At 44.1% G+C, this 12,045-nt stretch overlaps 1 protein-coding gene across 2 annotated transcripts in view; it reads right to left on the minus strand.

Moving 5' to 3' along the window:
- Nucleotides 1–9,558, minus strand: part of tenm2a (teneurin transmembrane protein 2a) — a 202,793-nt gene extending 193,235 nt beyond the window's left edge. For both annotated transcript variants that reach the window (XM_076739126.1, XM_076739125.1), the window contains exon 1: nucleotides 9,356–9,558. The gene's annotated coding sequence lies outside the window, so the exon portion shown is untranslated. The remainder of the gene's footprint in view (nucleotides 1–9,355) is intronic.
- Between the last annotated feature and the right edge of the window lie 2,487 nt (nucleotides 9,559–12,045).

The following is a 12,045-nucleotide window of genomic DNA, read 5'->3' on the forward strand; positions in this document are numbered from 1 at the left end:
TTTTCAGATTATCAATCATGTCATCATGTGGTGGTTCATGCATTTTTCTTTCACTTTTTTGTTTACTAACTGAGCACTGATAAATCATACTTCATATGCCAGGAGACAAGAGGCCTCGCTTAAAACATTACACAGTGACAGCATGTTTCTAAAAATGCTGCAATCACTGACAAATCCCATTCCTATAAAAGATTCCCATGCTCAAGAGAGAGAAGGTCACTGTGTCCACGGGCTAAAACTGGTCACTGGAGAGACAGAGAGACATACGAAGAGAGAGAGACAGAGCCGGCTCGATAAAGAGACAGGTAATGAAAAAAAGCTTCGGAATCTAAGCTACAATTGTCTGTAAATGCTCTCCATTACAATAAATGACTTCATTACAATAAAGATGTGTTCAACCACCCTCTGTGTTTCAATGAGTACAACTGTGGAACGATTCGATGAAGTGTGCTCAAGTAATAGAGCTTCAGATGCAGTCTGTGGTATTTACACTTATCCTCTCAATATGTAAGCCCAGGACTGCCAAAGAGAATTTGTACCTGTGCAGAGCACCTGAATATGCACGCACACACACCCACACCCACACACACACACACACACACACACACACACACACACACACACAGGCGCACAGCTGTATCACACTGATACGGTCAGTCCCTGCCTTTCTCTGTGCTTATTAAGACATTGAAGCTTTTAGCACCTAGCAGCACTAATCCTATAGCCTTATGTTCACTGGCACTGGAGCCATACTGACTCTTTCTCTCCCTCCCTCTCTCGCTCTCTTTCTCTGTGTGTGAGTGTGAGCATCTGTGACCGTTTTTGATGAATGGATGAGGCGAAAGAGGAGAGGGGTGAATGTGAGACACTGCACCACTGAGGTCAGTGAGGAGAGAGAAAAAAGAGAGAATGAAGAAGGGAGGCAGAGACGAAAAGAGTGGATGAATGTATGTCGGGGTGGGGTTGTGCCAGTGTGTGTGTGAGCTGGGGGGGTGGGGGCTTGCACATGAATTGCATACAAAAGCGCCTACATGCACTCTGCCCCTGTGTTTATGTCCTGCTTGTCAGGCATGCAGAGCATGCATGTGCTTCGGAGTGTGTGTGTTTGTGTTTTCGTGTGCGCACTGGCATGTGTGCGTGCATGCGTGTGCAAGGCCGAGGTAGGTTAAACTTGTACTCGTGAAGTGTTCCCAGTAGAGATTAATCATCCTGTGCTGGAATGCAGCATCGTGGTCATAAATCATCACCTGACCTCTCTCTCTCTCTCTCTCTCTCTCTGCCACACGAAGCGGTGGAGTCAGGGTAAAAGGAGTGTCATTGCATATCTGCAGTAAACAAACAACCAGCAGCCTTGACAGAAGCAAGAAAGGAAACAGGAAACAGTGCTAATTATCAAATACCACAGTCCAATTGAATGATTGCTCAAATGCATGAAAGCCCATTAATGACAGAGCACTGACAGAGCTAAAAAGGAGATAGTGTTAGTATTTCTGTGAATCAAGATTTGAGAGGAAACCAGAACAAAACTGTAATGTAATGGATGTTTTGAGTCGAACCCTATTACCAGAGAGACCATTGATACTGGACGATTTTTCAAAGCCCTGCTTAGCATTAAATGACAGCAGTTTTAAACGTTCAATGCCAACATTTTTTAAAACGTTTTTTTCTACAATGTCAGGATGACGAGGTTGGAAATACATTACAGCAATGGCAACTAAACTATGGTAAAGGTACAGCAGAGGTTAAACTAATCTGCCATAGGAGGCACTTTCTGAATGTTGGAATTGGGCGTAAATTGGACGTTGCGAAATCGCCCAATATGAACCCTAATTCCACGGACGGGTCAAGGATGGGTCATGATTTTACTAATTTGAGGCTGTGATCATTAAACTGTCATTATCATGGCAGTCATCATCATGATGATATGATTGGACAAATGAATCAGAGGAAGGTTATTAAAGAAACCTAAAGCATAACAAGGCGACACAAACACTGCTTTGAAGGGACATGATTTGATATTATATACAATTTTGCATATATTTGCCTTAACATGAGTATACTGATAAGCAAATATCCTGATCCTAACCCCCAGGCTGACTGAGGCGTCATCTCTTTTGACCCCTCCTTCTAAGTGGCATAAGGCTACATCCAAACATCCCGACTGATTCTTGCCAGAAACAGTCGCTCAGAATATGCTGAAATAGCTGGAGAAAGACACGAGAGCACATTCTGTAGTATCCGTGAAACCAGGATTTTACACCACAGTGATTCTGCACTCATAAATCTGTAACTTCACACTCAGCTTGAATGTGAATTGTGCGTTTTGTCCTCGTACTTTTATTATTAATGAGCAAGGACATGTATCCATTCTGGTGAGGTAGCTGTTCTTCCACTTTCTATGCAGTGACTGTGGTTAGGACAACCTATATTTCCAGCTGCTAGTCAAATGTTCAAGGGCAGGTGGGAGCCGAGAGATGCTGTTGAACAAATGTTTTGATCAAACCTTTAGACCTCCCCAACCTGATTTCAGGGGGGAAAGGAAGCGAGCCAGATGTCAATGCTACACTGTGCATTCTGCAACTCAGGTAGAAGGAAAAAGCATTCCTTGGTTATGTTCAAGTACAGGAAATTGATTCTGTAATATTAAAAATTCAACAGCCGAGTTTCATTACTTTTCTGAGTCTATTCCCTTTCCCTTGTGGCGTGGGAAAATATCACAGTTTATTAAATTACTTCTCTGAAAAGTCTCGTGGGATGCCATCTTAACTCCCGTCCTCCTTCACAAGGCCATTTTAGACTGTAACTAGGCACGTCTGCTTAGAAAGAGAGACGGAGTTGGGGGTGGGGGGAGTGGAAGGTACACTAAATTTCTTGAATTCATTGGCTGCCGCAGAGATTTTGTGGTTATTCCATTGGCTGTGAAAGGCATGGAATTGAATGATCCCACAAATCAAGGGATGGGGAGTTACAATAGAGTAAATGGTGTAATTCCGATGTGGAGTGTGAGTGCATGTGTGTGTATGCCTGGATGTATATGTGCATGGATGAGTCCCTTAGCTGATATGCCCTTGACAAGTCAATCTTACACCAGACCTTTAAGGAACATGAACAACCCTTACTTGAAGTGCACTTCAACTGAGGGTATTAAGCAAGCTCACAGGCACAAAGGGTCCTCAAGCATCATCAGTAATTGCCCAAACTACACTCCCTGTCTGAAGGAGCAAAGGGGTCAGGGCTTGACTTTGTCTGTAGGTGAGCAATGACTAGGCAGTCTCTTTGACCATGACTCAACAGGCCACACCTAAGGGCAGCAGAGGACAAGTCCACCTCTCACTACATTTCTCAGAACAGAGACAGAAAGAAGAAGCAGGAGAATTCGTAATTTATCCGGGAGACTACTCGCCTTTCCACACTGATGGGAAATAGTTTAAAAGGAAAACCCTGCACTGCAGGGCCAACTGATCAGGGTTACATTTTGTATAAGTTATCTCTGCAAAGTCAGACAAGAAATTCAGTTTGACTCCTGGAAGGGATCAATTGGATGAAGATGTTTTTGCGTCAGTGGGACCAAAATTACATTAATGTGGCGTCAGTCTTTAACCAGTTTTCAAACATTCATGTCATTTCATCTGACAGATGACGAGCCCCTGACTTGACAAACATCACTCATTATTGCATTAGGGCTGCAGCCAATGATATTTTCCATTACTGATTCATATAGCAATTATTTTTCACATCCAATGAAGTCTTGCTGGTTTTATCCAAGCATCAGTCCAAACCCACAAAATATTCACTTAACTATCATCTATGACAAAGAGAAGCATCAAATTTGCTCATGTGAGCTGAAACCAGTGACTGTTTAGCTTGAAAACTGATTGAAACAGTTATCAAAATACTTGCCAGTGAATTTTACGTTGATTGACCAATAGATCCACTGAACTCATCCACTGAGTTTGGTGACCGATATAGTGTCTTGGTACTAACCATTATCCCCGAGTGCATACGCAAGTAGGCACATGACTCAGAGACTTTACTTTTGCTCAACTTAAATGTAACCAGGAAGCTCACAACAAAGCGCCATGAGCATGTGAGGAGGATGAGTTAAAACCACTCGGTCAGCTGTCAGACAGATGTAGTGAATATCATCCTGCTCTGCCATCTCTTCCAGCACAAAAACCCACAGGATCCATGGGCATGGTAATCCAAGATGAAGGCTGCTCTCTACAAGTGTCACTTTCTCTAAAGCACAGCTAATGCCGGGTGTCACACGCCACACACACGGAAACACACACATCCCACTACACTGAGCACCGTGGTCGGAGCCCCTTGAAAAACAAATATAGGCCATTGGGGTCGCAAAAAGGCTTGCAAGGAACAGGTGTAAGGAATGAGCTTCATCCAAACAACAAACTGTTAACAATAGTCAAATGTAATGAATCTGAAAGCTGCAGCCGGTGCAGGAATACATTAAGACAAAGTAGCAGTAATGTCTGCTGGATGATGGCTCCAAATGGTGTCTATTATGTATTCAAAATTGTTTTCACATTAAGTTAGGGTCTCGCTGGCTAATTTCGCTTCTAATATGTGTCTTGGCAGCAATTTTGAGACTCATTGTTCTCATATAGAGGTATCCACAGCTCTATTTTAGTGGCAGTGCACACACTAGGATCCCCTGTGCTTACCTTGATTAAATAATGTGCAACCAATCGGTTGCCATGAAGTAACCCCACCAACTTCTCTGCACTCCTTTGCTTTTCATCCAAAAACACAAGATTTCAGGCAGGAGCAGCCATGTCCAGCTTTCCAAACTGTTTGGCAAAAGCAAAACTTTTAATTCTTAATGCATTACAATTGTGATGTGAAACAGCAGAATTATGATTCTGCTTGTTTGTTTTAATTTGATGGGATGAGTCAAGACACAAGTCATGCAAGCACGATTATTAAGGAGGACTGTCAATTGATGCAATGATAAAAAGGGCCTTGAACAAGCTGTTATTCATTCACAGTTGTGGAAACAGTGGGTAGTCATGTGTGCATTTAAACTAAAACTGATTTAATTCAACCTTGTGAGCACTTAAGAATAAGAAAATGTAAAGCATCTTTTTAGATGTACTTTTATCAAAACCCAAGCCCTGACACATTTCTTCAGAAAGCCATGGGAGATGTCATCAACCGCTTTTTACACTGTGTTTTCCCACGGTCTACCCACTAATTAATCAATTAAAGCAATTAATTTGCTCCTTCATCAGCAAGTCTTTGTAATTTTAGCCTCTCAAAAAAAAAAAAAAAAAAAAAATGGAGCAGGCTATTCCTACATATGCTGTGGCAAGGCGCACAATTAATCCTGAAAGTTGAAATGTTGAAAATGAAACAGTGAGGACAATGGAGCATGAATGGATCAAATTGAGGACTAGACAGTCAAAGCAGGAAAATGTGGAGAGGGGGGCAGTAAGCGGCACACAGTGCGGGGTGGGGGGCCTTTTCTGACACGGTTATATCTCATGCCACCCAAAAGCTTCTCTGCAGGAGGCCTAACCAGGACATCGTAATCAAACTGAAACCATTCCTGCAGCAGGTTTTTTTTTTTTTTTTTTTTGCTGGATCTGGATTTATGACACTGAGTTAATTGTATTTCTGGCTCAAAAAAGCCATGAGCTTGTGGAATAGCTGAGAGGGTAGTAGGACGGACAGAACAGCCTTTAATAGAGCTATGCTAGTATTTTCTATTTACCAGCATGTGCTGACAAGTACAGCAACAGCGTAAACAATACCAACACCCCTCCATGTTCTGCCACAGAGACCATCCTTTTTACCCACCTCACCTCTCTGTAAAGGTCAGTATTTTTAGTTAATCAGTAGTGACAAGAGGTTGTTTCTGCCTCCATTACCACCTATCCTGCTCTGTCCCAAACGATAAGATGCTAAGGTCTAAAGCGCTGTAAACAGCAGCCTTTGCTATATTTCAAAAATGATTTTCCCTGATAAAAGAACAATCATGCCCTCACCTCTATTTAGCCCTGAGCCATTCAAGACCTGCTTGTAAAAATGTCTTACAGACAAAAAAATGAAACACACACACACACACACACACAAAACAAAACAAAAACAAAGAAACAATGCAGGTTTTCAGCAGCAGGTGAGTAGATCTGCTGGGGATAATTGCTTGCTTTCTCCTCTCGAGCATCTTCATGGAAGAATAAAAATCTAAGCCTGGCCCCAAAGACTAAATCTGATGGATTAAAGGTACTTTACAACTTACTAATATCGCTATGGTTGCGGCAGCAGTGCTTAGCGCTTCAAACCTTGCTAAAATTTCCAGGTAAAGGAAAAATGTTAAGACCGTCCAGCAAATAGTCTTTCCAAAACCAAAGCAGCCAACACATGAAATCACACAAAGCCTACTAATCAGGGGCACTTTACAGCCTCTCAGGTAATTATAGATGAGAGACATATGAGCAGCTTTTTGTTATGACATCAGTTAACATGCTGCAATGTAGTTATCATTGACAGAATTTAACACAATGAACACAATGGTGGCTATTTTGCGTTTGAAAGGGACTTTTGGCTTTAAATCAGCCACAAAATTGCATTGGCCTAGTCACAAACATCCAGCCCACTATGCTGGTTCATTATCTAACACTGAGTGGGTTCTGAATTGGTTGGGAAGGACAAAATGTATCAATGGGGCTCTCAGTACCAACATGGGTCATGCCTGTACTGTGAAAATGGCATTAGTGAAATTGGACCCTTGAGGTTTTCTAATGCTGTTTTCAATCTGTTTCCATGTGTGGATGTGGACAGTCCTATCTGCACGATGCAGGACAGCACAAGCAGAGGGGTCACGCTGGATATCACTGACCTCTGAACAGCCCCACAGCTCTGAGAGCGTGCGTGCTTGTTTGTTTGAAGGGCGTGTGTGTCTGTGTGTGCACGTTTGCTGCCATGCATTTGGGTTATTGTGTGAAGCCTTCAGTCTTTAATCCCCTAATCTGCTGAACCCTGGAAATCACTGCAGTCATCTGTCAGCTTGGTCAGAGTGGGCTGCAGGGTTCAACACATCCACACGTACGCACACAAACACACACACAACCAAATGCACACACAGACAGAAGCTCAGTGATAGTCATTTATTCAACAGGGCCTGCATTTCAGTCTAATGAAGACTGATGCTCCTCTTTCCAGGCCTCACAGGTGTTGCAGTGAAATGCATGTATAAATACGTAACCCACATAGAGGAAAAGAGAGAGAGCGAGGAAAAAAGAAGCCAACAGAGATTCACACGCTCGTCTTATTCGAATTAACGCATATCCGGCGTGCACAGAAAAGTTTGCGTGTGTAAAAGTCAATCTACAGTGTACCTCCAGGGTAACAGCCCAGAGTTAATCTTGTTGAATAGTTGTGAAGGTCCAACAAGGACATGGACTCAGAGAACCCTTAGTGCTCAGACTCCTGAGTCCAGTCTAAACCTCTCAGGTCTGTTTGTGTGTGTGTGTGTCTTTACATGTGTGTAGCCATGCCAAATGGGACACCCTGAGGGCTTGTCTGGAGATTGCGGCTGACACTGCCTGCTGCTGTCCAGTGTGAGCTCCTATTAGCACTTAAGACTGTGGCGCACACACACACACACACACACACACAACACGCTGGTCATAATGATCATGCCTGGCAGGTTAAAGACTGAAGGCGGATGGTGGTTGAGTGTGTGCACTTGCCCGCGCAAGTACAGCACATATAGCTAGAGTACACAATCTGCACTTATTTCCATATGCATGTATTTAAATGTGTCTCCGTGAGGATTGCACGCCAATCCGAGGACTTTGCTTTCTTTTTGATTTATATGCCCCTGTCAAAAGCTCAAGATGGAAGGATGGAGAGTGGGAGAGAGATCAAAGAGCGTGAGAGATCACACAGACGCAGGCAGGCTTGAAGAGAGCTAAAGGTGGAGGAGGAGAAAGAAGGGCCACTGAGAGAAACTGTACCAGTTAGACTGACGTGTGAATCTCAGCAGGGTGCCTCATCATCAAGATCTGCGCGGCGTGTGTGTGTGCGTTTTCATGTCATAAGGTGCTGGCAACTGCCACACTCAGGGATTTACAGCTGGTGTGTGGGCCTTATCCTTTGACACCCTAGCTGATACACAACTGACTCCAAAAGTTTTTCTCATGCAACCCTAAACTTAACGCATACGGCATTAGATCCTTAAATATGAGTCAGACTCATGCCCAATGAATATTTGTGCCTGAGTGAATGTGTGGCCTGCAGTGTTATGGTCACTGCAGCTCGAGGGGAGCCAGCTGGGCTGTGGCTTTCAGCCTCTCTGTGACACCAGGAAAAAAAAAAAAAAAAAAAAAAACACCGAGCATGGCAGCAGAGGAAAGATATCAAAATTCAGCACAACACACGCACCTCCACTGCCTGGACCTTTGATTTAGTCCTCCACAAAGCATAATACCATGCATTATTTCTAATCCAATATATGGCGGCATACACCCAAGTGGGTGAAACATTCATGAATACAAAGACTGCGGAAAATAAAAAGTGCAGTGTAGCAATTGGTGCTTTTGAACAGATTAACTCATGATATGTGGAAAGGCGGGAATACGCGGCAGCGGCTGCGGCCGGGCTGACGCACCGCTGGGACGCAGAACTGTGGCCGTCCAGAGGAGAGGAGACGAGTGGTAATGACAGGTCAAGCAGCCAATTAAAGCCCACTCGTAACTCCATCTTTGTCACCATGAAGTGAGAGCATCTTTCTCGAAGGACAAACTCACTTTATCGCGCATGTACGGATAGCGCTGAGACGAGGATGCTGTTCTGCGGTATACCCATAAACGCGTCGGACAGGCGCTGAAAGGTTTCGCTGAGCTGCTGCACCTCTTCGCGACAGCTCTAACATTCCACTTTGACCTTTTACGGGAAAGCAGCTCCTCACAGCCAGGACACTCGTCGATTTTTAAAGATATGACAGGGGTGTTTGCGTTGGCATGCCGTGCAGATGTGCTGTGTGCAAACCTCTCAGACTACAAACTCCATAGCGATTCATAAGGTCATCCCTGCCCAGGAACTATTCACCAGATAGCTGGACAAAACGACACATAACCAGCACTACCGGCACGCGAAAGGACCCCTATGTGACCAATGCCACTCAAGTGCAGGTTCACATGAGGACCACATATGTTATTTCCGATAAAAGGCACCTCAATGTCATCGCTCCGCGCTGCCCTCCCCGTCCCACTTGCCACAAAAACTGATTGCGCACAAACATGTGCCGTTTGTGGTCACAGAAGCTGTGTGCGTAAACAACAGAGGCGCGTAAGCATCGTTTCCATAGGAATATATCAGAAATATCACGTACCTGTTTCCAGCTATGTGCGGCACTCACTGCATAATCCTCCTCCTTCAACTTGAACTTTTCCTTCCCTCCAATCGAACAACCCGAAGCTACTTGACACTTGTTTATTGCATACTTTTCTTTGCCCCGTCTATCCCGACAAGCCGCTATTGCGTACAGCGTGAGATGAGAGCACTGGGGAGGTGGAGGGGGTGTGTGTGTGTGGGGGGGGGGGAGCTAATGGAGAGGATAGGCTATAAGCCTCCAGCACAACATCTCACCAAATCGGGGAATCAAACGGAGCAATCCATTCGCTGATGGCCGTTACAGGGAACAGTGCTGACTGGAAAAGATGGATCAAAAGCGGATGAAGGCAGCTGTGCGCAAACGGCACGTCTTCCGTGGATTCTCTTCAGAGCGGGGAAAGCGGCGGGCAGGCGGGCATGCTCTGAACGTGAGCGACGGCCGATCGGTTGAAGCTGCGCGCGGCAGCACCAAGGGAGCGACCATCCACACACAGTATAGAGGAATGACCGAGGCTCGCGGAGCGCGCGTTCACGTCCAAGCCAAGCCAATGGTCATTATCAGCGCGTGTGGAGAGTAATCCACTGTGCACTGTTGGCTGCAGCTGCATCCCTGCAAGATGACATGCAGGGATCAGCGGTGACAGCGATTACACAGTTAGAAGTCAGAATGTGATAAATAATGTTACCCTCTGTGATAAGTCTTTACAGTGCCTGTCCTTTACCGGGAAATCTGCCAGTTATATGATCATTATTTTAAAAACTATTGCATGATCATAATACATTATTAAATATAATATAGCGTACGGCCTTATTATACTGTGATGCCCTACCAAATATGATTCTATAGTAACTGACATGTATTAAAGGAATAAAAGGTCAGTTCAATTAAACTAACAGGCAAAGTTGGCTCTGGCTGTATTTTTCAGAGCTTGAACATGCATTGGGTGTTAGTATCCTCCCTCCGCGGCCTGGTGCTCATTACAGTGGTTCTCATGCATCTCTTTTTAAACAGTGCACCCACTGCACTGCAGGCTACTGTTCACATTAGCACACTGCCTAATGGGCTTTCTCTGTATTAGCAGCAATAGAAAGGTGCAATAACAGAAGCATGCAATTATGCACCATAACTAGGGAAAACATTGTTAACAGTTACCCTATTGCCTCTCACTCTCCAAGCTGTAAATGCATATTTCCCAATGGAGGTATGATAATAACGCCCGCTTATTTGAAAACACCTTGTAAGGAGAACCTTGTGGCTCTTTTGATAAAGATTTCATTTCAGAGGCATTTTTATGCATAACTGGGGATTGGCAGGGGACATAAACCTCCCACTTTTGGCTTTATTTATTTATTTTACCCTTTCATTTCCCATTTTGGTTTAGAAATACATTAACCTGTCATACGGTGATATAATGGTTAAGACAAACAAGGGTGTCATCTTATAGAATAAGTAAACCCTTGAAACCTCAGCTTGATTTGAATTCACAGATGGCATGGTTGAATCGGGAGTGAAGGGTGAGAGCAAAGAGGAGGGAATCATTGGATCTCTGGTGAGCATCACAGGTGCAGTTTGAGATGAAAAATGCAGATGAGGGTAGAATGGCGTACTGAACCATTTTTAAGTCCCCAAGTGATAACCTAAAAAAAAAAAAAAGAAAAAAAAAAGGGCTTTGACTCGGGGCCACGGTACCCATTCTTAATCATGCAGGTGCAGCTTGTCTAGAGCTTTGCAGTTTTCCCTGCTGTCCATTGAGGAGTTTTGTTTACTTAAAGATAATGAGCCCAGTATAGCTCCTTGAAGTTACAACACATGAGCTTGCTGACCAAAATTTATCATCGCTTGCAGTATTAGTTTTGCTACTCATATAAGCTGTTATCTCACCAACAATGATACAATGAAAATTATAGAAAAGAGACATTTACAACCTCCCACCGACCCTCCTCTTTTCCCAGGGTGTTAGTGGCGATTTGAAAGTAATGATGTCAGCAGTATTAAATCTGTCCTTTCCATCCGTCTGCACTTAAGTCCTTGCATATGGACACACCTAGAGATTAGCCCTAATATGTCCTATAACAGGCCGCCACTTAGCCATGGAGCATAGATGTGGAGAGCGGCCAGTGAGCAAACCCGGATTAGATCGCCCAGAAGCTGCAGCCACGGGTGGCTGACTAGCATTTTGCTCATCGGTTTAAAATCGACCTCCGAATAGACAGCCGCCAGCTCCCGCCTACAGGCTGCCCATGGGTCTGGTCCTGCCATAATGCGGGATCAGTCGTGGTAAACCTCCACCCTCTCTTTTACCACATTAGGCCAAACCAAGGGCCTAGTGGTCTGCAATTCACCCTTTTCTTCTTCTTTCCACAAGTCTTAAACAAATCGTTCTTTTCTCCTTTGAAACAAACCATGAAAACAATCTTTTGCTAATCAGTTAGCAACCGGGTTTCATTTCTTACTGAACCAGTCTTCCTATCCTGTCCCTTCACCTTGTGCCATAATTAGAAATCACCATTTTAAAACATGATGGATTATCATTAAAACTGACCCCTGGTGTTGCTCGAGACTTGCTCAAACGAGGAAAAATAATCCCGAGGCAAGTTGTCAGAGGCTATACGTGTAGATGAGTTTGCTGACCTTTCTCTATCACGAGCCAATATTAGCACAAGCCATTATAACCTATCAAAGCCTAA

Source organism: Chaetodon auriga, chromosome 9 (genome assembly GCF_051107435.1).
Source record: "Chaetodon auriga isolate fChaAug3 chromosome 9, fChaAug3.hap1, whole genome shotgun sequence".
In the NCBI taxonomy this organism is placed as follows: domain Eukaryota; kingdom Metazoa; phylum Chordata; class Actinopteri; order Chaetodontiformes; family Chaetodontidae; genus Chaetodon; species Chaetodon auriga.